Genomic DNA, 10,241 nt, shown 5'->3' on the forward strand with positions numbered 1-10,241 from the left:
GGTAGTCCTACTTATCCCAAGGTGGGTGGTCCGGGACTTTTCAAACACTAAAAACGTCATTCCAAGTGGGTGCCAAAAAAAGAAAAAACACACTGTGCCTGCAAACATTTGGCGTCTTGCTGGAAAGGTTTCTTTGCATTTTGCCTACTGTCTGCAAATAAAGAAGGTGATACTTACTTCCGTGTTGGCATCTCTATGCAGGGCAACTTGTGATGTTTGGACTGAAAGAGTGGCGCATCACGCCACAGAGATGCCCCCGCATATCCAGCAGGACTGCAGCACCTGACAACACGGTTGCTTTGAGGGGAAGTAAGTGTCGACTTTTGCAGGAATGAACATGTACAGTGTGTTTTTTCTTTTTTGGCACCCACTTGGGAATTACATTTTTAGTGTTTGAAAAGTCCCGGAGCACCCACCTTGGGATACACCTTGCTGTATTGGAGTATGTACTTGAAGCCCCACCCACGCTTGGCCGATATTTGTCATTGGCTTGTGTAATTGTCCTACGTAAATTCTGGCTTCTGATTCGTTATTAGGCTTGTTAATCCCTCCTTAGTCCCGCCTTGTCTTCATTTGTAACCTCCCATAAGGACTGGCCCTTTTACTTCTGTTGTTATACGGTATGCCAATGTAAGCACAATTTTCTTTAACGGTTTGTCCTACTGCAGGCACTACACGCTTTCCTGCAACATTCAGCGCGCCTAAATGCTTTTTTGGGTAAAAGCTCCCCATACTGCACTTTCACTTTAATAGCATCCGCTAACCTTTCTTTCGACAGGTCTAAAGAAAGGGGCATGGCCTCCATTAACATGAAAGCGCAGCATGAGGGGGCTAGTAAACAACAAGCATTTGCAATCCAATAGGTCTTGCATTTTAGAAACTTTCACCTATTGGTATTGTAAAGGACAATGCCTTTAATTATTGCAGATTTTTTAAACACAAATAAAAGGCATTGTCATTTACAATGCCAATGGTTTAAAATCTCTCTACTGTGAGACCTACTGCATTGCAAATGCTCGTTATTCCCAGGTACTAAGTGCTTTGCCTGCTGACTAGCACTGGACTGAGGGCGGGCCTAAGGAGACAAGACACGCCCAACTTTCCACTCTGCTCCAAACAATACACGCCTCAAATCCCTTCAAGATCCATTTCATCTCCGCCACTCCTTTTCCCCTGCTCCATTTCCTGCTGTGCCGCCTCCTTCATCATCACCCCTCAAAGTCAGGCATTCTTGCTGTATCAGGACACCGGTCTCTACCAATCCCTAGTGCAGCATCACACCCTGCTATGTCAGCGTAACCCTCCTGCTAACCCATGCCACACGTTCCAATGGTCCCTTCCTACATCACCAGGGAGAACAACGTTAGCAGTCCCCCGCCACCACCACTCTAGTCCGGTTGTACTGCCCAGAGAGCAGAAGGCAGCCAGTGAATCATGCAGGCCACACCCGGGCAGCGCCAGGCAGGCTGCTTTAGGGAGGGTGCTGCACACCGCGCCTCCTCTTTAAGAAAGGCTCCCCTCTGTGTTCCCCTGAATTGTCCCGCCGACCCAGAAAGGCTAATGTGCTCTACGGCCGACACAAACCTGTTTCTGCAGTGATGAATCCAACAACCGCCTCCCTGGTCCAGCTACTTCCTCCGGCGAAGAGCCGCAGATGTGACAGTGACGTACGGCGGCCCGGAAGGACAAACTGCAACAAACGCGCAGCCGTATTGCACGGCTAGCACATGACCATAGAAAACGAAAGGTAAACTGCTGAGAGTAGCTGCGAGCTCATCTTCAGTTTTAATGAAAATATTCATTTCCGCTCTGACATTTCGAAATATTTATTCAGGCAGCGGTTCGGCTTGTGGGGTCTCACGCATGTCAATATTTAGATGGGAAATTTCCGATTTCTTAAGCTAAAGATGACGCTGTTTCACACATGGCACCATTTCAAAACAGAAAAGCACAAGACAGGCAAACAAATAGTGAGATATTATTTTGTCCGTTTTCTGACATTGTAAAAGATGCGTTTTTAGAAGAGAGACCGCTAAAATACAGCCACTTTGGGCTTTAAAAATCCGTAGTCTCCCGTTTCAATTGGTCCTGTTAGTGTGTATGTGTTTTTTACGTTTCTGGCGGTATTTGAAACCCTATGTTTATTGCACACTGCACACACTGCTTTTTTTTTTTAACTAGTAGACTCCTGGGTTACTTATCTTTGTCCTCATTTAAAGCACTGAATAAACATCAATTCTAAGCTGAAGTCATGGTATTTCCAAGGTAATTTAAAACATTTGCCAGCATTCTCAAAAAGAATTTTCAATTTTATTGAGGACATGGAAGCAAGGATTATGCTTCGTTTTCCTCACTGACATAAAAACAGAAGCCAATAGAGTTAGAACATGACTTTAACAAGGAACTACAAATCCCATGAACCTCCATAGCTCCTTTATTTATTTATTTATGCATGCATTTTTATAAAGCGAGGACTTCACCCGAAGGTGTCAGAGCGCTGTACAATAGAACCAGTTACGTTACATGAGAGAACTGTTACAAAATAGAACGTACAACAATAGCAGGACACAGAATCAAACACAGCAGGCAAGAGGAACACAATATCAAACAGAGCAAGCAAGGAATGTACAAAAATAAATAAATAAATATTACAAATTTACAATGACTAACAAACTTGCTGGGGGGGTCTGAGAATGAAGGAATTAGTTCTGAAAGTGTCTTTGGAATAGAAAAGATTTGAGGTCCGCTTTGAAGATCCGGATGGAGGTGGTGACACGGAGCAATGGAGGAAGCGAGTTCCAGATTCTCACCGCATTACCTGAGAACGATTGAGCCATCAACTTTTCCCTTTTGAAGGAGGGGGGGGGCTCAAGCAGAAACTTTTCAGCATTCCGGGAAGGTCTTAAGCCTCCAGACAATTTCAGTTTATTCACCAGATAGCGGGGGAGTGGGGAGGGGGGGAGGGGCGAAGGGTGCAAGGCTTTATGGGTGATGCAAGCCATTTTGTAAATAGCTCTAGCCTCTACGGGAAGCCATCAGAGAGAAAACAGGATAGGAGTGATGTGGTCACTTCGTTTGGACCCTGAAATGAAGCGAGCTGCTGAATGGAGGACGGATTTGAGAGGTGAGATTTGGGAAGGCCAGTCAGAAGAGAATTACAATATCCAGTCTAGAGAGCTAGCGATTGGACCAAGGATTTTAGGTCTTTCTCCAGGAAGAATCGACGAATGCCCCACAGAAGGTGCAGCTGATAACGTACGTTCTTGGCAATGGAGTTGATGTGTGAGATTAGGTTGAGTCTTTTGTCAAGTATGACACCTAGGGATTTAGCGCAGTCAACAATGATGGGTTTACTGTTGAGTAGATTCAGCTGATCCATCCAGGATTGAACAGGAGACGGGGAGAGAGAGGTGGATAGGAGGATGAATTCAGTTTTGGAGGGCTTGAGAATGAGTTGGTGAACTAACATCCAGTTCTGAATAGAGTTGAGTGTAGAGTTGAGTAGTGAGAGATCTTGTGAGGAAGACACATTGAGGTAGATGTGGGTGTCAACCGAGTAGAGATGGTAGAGGATTCCATATTTGCTTAGGAGGTTCCCTAATGGTTCCAGATAGAGATTAAACAGAGTGGGTGCAAGGATAGAACCTTGAGGGACGCCTTGACCAACCACCAGGGGAGACGAGAGACTGTTCGCAATCTTGATAATTTGGGATCTGTCTGAGAGGAATGAGGCAAACCATTTAAGCACTGTGCCTTCCACGCCCATTCTCTGTTGAAGAGTGTTAAGGAGGGTGTTGTGATTAACAGTGTCAAAGGCTGCAGAGAGGTCAAGTATAATCAGAAGGCACGATTCCCCCAAATCAAGTATATGCAGCGCATCATCGATCACTTGCAGCAAGGCTGTTTCAGTGCTGCAATTTTGAATAAAGCCAGACTGGAACACGTCAAGGAGATTATTGTCCATAATGTGTTGGGAGAGTTGTTTTGTAACACATTTTTCTGTGTTCTTTGCAAGAAAAGGGAAATTGGCGATGGGGGCGGAAGTTATTGAGGCCGTTCGCACCTGGGGAGTTTTTTTTTTTAGAAGGGGGTAACCTGTCCTGTTTTGAGGACAGCTGAGAGGGATCCTTGACTGAGGAAGAGATTAACTAGCCTTGTCCAATAAGAGAGAGTATTGGTATAGAAATCAATGGCGATGACACTAGGTATGGGGTCAGAAGAATGGTTGGAGGGTTTGGTTTTGAGGATGCATTTGAGGAGGTCCTCTTCCGAGATGGCGGCAAAGTTTTTCCAAGTGACTAAGGATTTTCGCTCCTCAATGGGGGTGGGGTGGGTGACCTGATTCACCAGTGATTTGACCTTTACATCAAAGAATATAGCGAATTCAGTTGCTTTCTTTGAAGGATCCTCAGGTTTGATGGTTTGGGGAGAACAGTTTGGGTTTTTAATGAGGTTAAAAAGTTTTTGGGCTCTGTTTTTAGCTGAGTCGAGGAGGGATCTGAAATGTGATGCTTTTTCATGGAAGATGTGCTTGTGGTATTTGGATCTTGCAGAACGTAAAAGAGAGAGATTGGAGGTGGATGGAGATTGTCTCCAATGTTTCTCCAAGATTCTAAGGTTGTTCCTTTTGTCATAGAGAGCTTTATTGAACCATGGTGCTGAGGGGGTGGGTCTTTTCCTTTTGCTTTGGAGTGGAGCGACATTGTCGATTTTGACTGCAAGGATTGCGAGGCAATGGGGGTGAGATCGTTGACATTCACTGATAACTGTCCTTACAAGTCCTCAAAACTGGGAGACACCATTATGTTGTTCCTTCTTTTTGCGAGGCAGCTCATCTCTCAGTAATGTCCAATAATTATAAGTCCAACCACCAAACTTCAATCCGTCTTGACATTGTAAAACGTCATGTCCCTCCTCGGTGACTCCTGTACCATGAACTGAAAAACACTCTTGCTTTCGGTCTGTGCTTACAAGATAAATAACACATATAATACTATCTTCAAATCATATCATCAACCAATCATATTTTTGAAAAGTAGGGGAAGCTAAACAACAACGTTATATTGCAGAATAAAGCCACCCAATGATATTGAAATAGTGACACCAAATGCATAATCCACATAATTAAAAAGCATATCAATATATATATATATATATATATATATATATATATATATATATATATATATAATGCTTCAAACTGTATCTGAAATCGGGTTGGATAATCTTCTCCTCCATGTCCTTAATAGGACTGAATATTCTTATCAGGAAAGCTAGAAACTTTTGTATTCTTTGTCAGGACTAGAGGCTCAGATTATGCGTTTCAAAGCTGATTCACCACCACTGATAGAACATTAGCAATCAATATACATTAATGCTATTTAAACGTTGAATCTGAAGACCAATCAGCAACTTTTAATATGTCCTCCAAAGTGGATCCTAAACCATAGGCTGTCGAAGCCATAGCACATTTAGCCAAATGTGCTCCATAGAGCTGAACATCAATACCAGCTTCAGCCATCATCCATCTGAACCATCTAGCTAGAGTTTCTGAAGAGACTTATTTGTAAGATTTGAATAAAGCAATCACTAAATGTCCATTGAAATCAGAGCGACTAAGGCTAGAGCATTGCTTGTACACCTTTCAGCATTTAACAACACACCATTTTTCATTGTTTGAGAATGCAGGGTGCTCTATGGTTCTTGAAAAATCTTTGTACATGTGGTAATGGAAAAATATTCTCCACAGGAGTATACTCTACCTGCGAGGTGCAGCACTTTGACATCTGAAACTCTTCTTCAGGATACCAAGCAGAGGAGGATTACCAGTTTGGCAGATAATTGTTTCATCGACAACTGAGTATTCTCAGGCCAACTTTCAAACATTCTCAATACCGCTCTCTGCCATCATGGGTGCAGAATTTCCACCACCAATATGGCAGAGAACCTAAATGCGCCATGCTGATGGATTGATAAATTAGAAGCAAAACGATACATTTGGCTCCTTCTAGTCCTTCAATAAACCTCTAATGATCCTCAACAATTTTAGCTTAGATTTAAAAACACCAGGCCACTGTCTAAAATCAACACCTATCTTATCATTTTCTTTTGCTCATTTACTCGCAACTGTTCACACTGACCGCCGTGCCTCAAGCATCTCTCCCCTTCAGACCTCCTCGACCTTTGTAACTCCTACCTCCCTAAATATCCAACTGACCCTTCCAAACCCCACTGTACCATTCCAGTGATCCTCGGGACGTGCAGAATCCCTTCCTCCCCCATCTTCCCTAGAACCCCAACACAATTTACCGCTATCCAAATATGCCCTCCCCCCATAAAAAACCAGAAACCCCTCACAAGCATGCTGGTCAATTGCCGCCTAGCTGTCCAGCATGCGACTGAAATAGCTGAAACCATTCTCAGTGAAGACATTGACATTGCCTTCCTAACGGAAACTTGGCTCAAGGTCCACTCTGCATCCATCCTTGACCTACTCTCCCTCCCCCGGTTACTCCTTACTCAGAAAAGATGAACCAGATAGAATTGGAGGTGGTTTAGCTATCATCTTTAAACACAAACTTCAAATCTCGCTTGTCAAGAACTTTGACCCTGCCACCTTTGAATACCTCGGAGCAGAACTTAAAATTCAGGGCGCCCCACCTATTCGCCTACATAATATCTACCATCCCCCTGGCAAATCCCTTCCCTTCGCAGAGGAACTTTCTGACATCCTCGCCCAATCCTCATTTTCCAGCTCTAAAAATCTCTTCCTTGGAGACTTCAACCTCCACTGGAATGATATCAAAGACCCTGCTGTTAATCTCCTCGCATCCACCATAGTACTCTCATGAGCACTACCTCTTCACTCCCTAACCCTTGATTTTGATTTACCTTTCTGACAGCGCGCAGCTGTGGGAGTTCTCTTCTAATAACCCAGTATTTCTGGTGTACAGGCGACAATGGCATTTATCCGTGACGCCCTCTACAGGACTGGGAGAGAGCTGAAATTGGAACCCTAGGTTACCTTTATGACAATGGTGTTCTACAACCTTTCCAGTATTTGGTTGACTACTCTGAGATACCCCTTCATCACTTTCTCCCGTATGGAACTGTGAGGGCCACAATACAAGCATACTAACACATGGGAATTGAGGAGCCACCCTTCCAGACATCCCTGCAGACTGTATACACTATGGCCTTCAAGGTCAAACTCATCACATTACACTATAATACACTCCTGAGGCAGGCTAATGGGACCCTGGGGGACGTGCAGGACCATTCAGTAACAGATTTGGGTCTGCCAATAACTGACATGGATTGAGTTGCAATCTTAGAGTACATCCCACGCACTTCCAGAAATGCCCAATTTAAACATAGCCAGTATTATTTTTTGCACAGAGTGTACCTCACACCAAAACGCACCAACCTCATGTTCCCAGCGGCTCACAATGTAACCTGCTGGGCAACAACTTCTATCACATGGTGTGGGGCTGTCCCATGCTTCTGCAGTACTGGGAAATTTTTGTCAGATACATTAGCCTTGCTACGGACAGTCATATCCAACCAACACCTTCCTTCCGCATATTAGGACTCTTCCAAAAAGAGGAGAGCAATTACATCCCGATTCCTTTATCTGGCCCTAGTATTGGCTCGTCTGCAGATTGCTCTCGCCTGGAAGGGCAACCGGGGACCCAGTTTGCTACGCTGGCATGCTGGATTATTAAAGTGAGCTGAATGTGAGGAGATAGCCCTTCAGAGGGAGATGCACAGCAATCCCAGGGCTGCGGATCAAGCTCAGGCCTGGTGAACAAGAGTGCAGGATTGCTCTCTGATGGATGACATGGGCGGAATCCATTCTCCCCCAGCAAGCGAAGTCGATAGTACAGACGAGCCAAGGCCTTGCTGCAGGTAGAGCTTAGCCCCCATCATGACCCTCCCTGCCCCGGTGTTTCCGACTGTGACCCCCCTTGCCCCCTGCTCCCCAGGATTATTATCCGTACACTCTCTGCTGTTCTAGGCATTACCTTTCCTGGCACCTCTTCAGTCTTAGGCATACTGGTTTCATGTTTCCTATATAGTTATGTTTTACATTTGTTGTTCCTATAACATTTGTATTTCATTGAGCTCTTCAAAGATGACGTAGCCCTAAGGGGATTATAGAAAATGTTTCATTCTAGCATGCTTGTTTGCTTATGGAAATACAAATTATGTTTAAAAAAGAAATCTGTGACAACAATAGTTTTTCTTCCTGGGTCAAAAGCGTACAAATCACAGATAGTCTGCAACTCTTACTTCAATGTATTTGTCACACTCGGCAGATCATATGAATTCTACTCCTCTTTTACTTAAACTCCTCAATACTGCTGACTTAAGACTCAAATGTGGGATAAAACGGTTATACAATTCTGTCACTCCACTTTGCTGTCAGGTCTTTTCAATGTGCAAATGTTATCCATCAAGCCTTTTTTAGGTTTAACCCCATTCTGTGAGATAGTATGGCATAAATAAATAATTTCTTCTAAACTTGTCTTTATTTTTTTCAAGTGTCAAGCCAGTACGTTCTAAAACTTACAAGACCTTACAGAATCTGAGATTGCATTTTCCCAAAACACCTAAAAGCTTCCAGCTCACCAACCAGAATGTTAAGCAGCTGAAAGTAGCCCAAATGGTACCCATAGGTGTTATAAATGTAATAGGATCTTGTGAACTCACTTGCGGCCTGACCTGGAGAATTGCTGATGAAAGATTAAGAGTGATGACATTTTTGCCATCTTTCACTGTGGACAGCATTTCCACCAAATAAGGCAAAGGAAATGTGTCCACAATAACTTCCTTGTTAAGACATCTTAGATCAATGCACAATGCACAGTCTTATGTCTCCATTGGAGTTGCGAGCCACAACTACTTGTGTCAATTACTCTATTGCCTATATAGGGACAATAACTGTTTCATCCAAAGTCTCTTCACTTCCTCTTAAATACCCCCTGAACATTAATAGGCATTCTTCTCACTTTAGCCACAACAAGTTAAGTACCTTCTCTTAGTATTATCTATGACCATAATTCCAAAGGTAGCCTAAACCAGAACTAAAAACATTAGTACATTTTTTCTGAAATTCAAATTTTTCTTCGACCTGGTGGACACATACTTAAGATACTGTATTATGATCCAAACAGATACCAAGATCCTGCTGATGCAGCCAACCAAAAATGATGTCGACTTTCACAGTCACATATAACTTTTGTTTCTTTTTTGCATTTTCTCTTGTATACTATGAGAGCATGAAAATACCCCAATATATTTATTGGATGACCACCATAGCCCCCTGGATAAAGATACATTTTCTTGAGTAACACATTTACTTCATAACATTTCAGTACACCTGCAAAGAAATAATACTTAATTTGGAGTAGGAATTAAACATTAATTCAACATAGCCGTTATTGATTTTAACAGTATTGGATGTATTGCCCAATTCTGAATCATCACCTATAGAATCACCTCATTTTTTTTTAAACGTAGTTTATTGATTTTCTGTACGATCCATACATACACACATATGCTTCAAAGTCCCGATAACATTTCTAGTTCAAGATGAAACCCTCCAAATAGTTCTCATTACACTGTGTTATTGCATCAATGTTGACCCATCAATATCTTACAATAAACTAATAAAACTTGCCAATTATTAAATCTTAACTTCCCTTTCTAGATCCCTTGTCCCTCCCCACTCCCCAGTTCTCGTCACTAACGCAAACTACAGTAGTAATCCCATTTCTTAGTCGTACTCAGGAGTTGTATGGCATAATCCGTTTGTTGATCCTGTCATGCTACGGGGCCTCCTCTATGTGATGGTATGATAAACTCCAATCATTCTTCCTGTGTCCCATAGTCTCGTAAGGCCTGAACCAATGCCTCCCAAGCTGTCGCTGCCTCCAACTCTCTATCATTGTTTCGCCTATTTGCTTGCTGATATCGTAACGCGCTCTCACTATTCGCCCACTTTATAAACTCCCCCCTCCATCTCTTGCTACTCTGCCCCACTGTCGCCTTCCAATGTTTTGTGATCTCCCGTTTTGCCAGTATGAGCCCCATGTCAACAAACTTATTTGTTATCTTAGTTTTGGATGTGTGGGGGAACCAGTGCAGAATGCTAGTGGCCATATCAAAAGTCAGTTGTCTCTCTGTTATCTCGTTCAGAGTGTCTCCTACCTCCTCCCAATAAGACCCCATCGATGGAC

General features: G+C 43.2%; 1 protein-coding gene across 4 annotated transcripts in view; it reads right to left on the reverse strand.

Annotated features, from left to right (window-relative positions):
* The window catches only part of DYNC1I2 (dynein cytoplasmic 1 intermediate chain 2), a 459,267-nt gene extending 457,548 nt beyond the window's left edge, over positions 1–1,719 (reverse strand). For all 4 annotated transcript variants that reach the window (XM_078681574.1, XM_078681573.1, XM_078681572.1 and 1 more), the window contains exon 1: positions 1,585–1,719. The gene's annotated coding sequence lies outside the window, so the exon portion shown is untranslated. The remainder of the gene's footprint in view (positions 1–1,584) is intronic.
* Between the last annotated feature and the right edge of the window lie 8,522 nt (positions 1,720–10,241).

The sequence above is a fragment of the Lissotriton helveticus genome, chromosome 3_1, assembly GCF_964261635.1.
Source record: "Lissotriton helveticus chromosome 3_1, aLisHel1.1, whole genome shotgun sequence".
Lineage (NCBI taxonomy): Eukaryota > Metazoa > Chordata > Amphibia > Caudata > Salamandridae > Lissotriton > Lissotriton helveticus.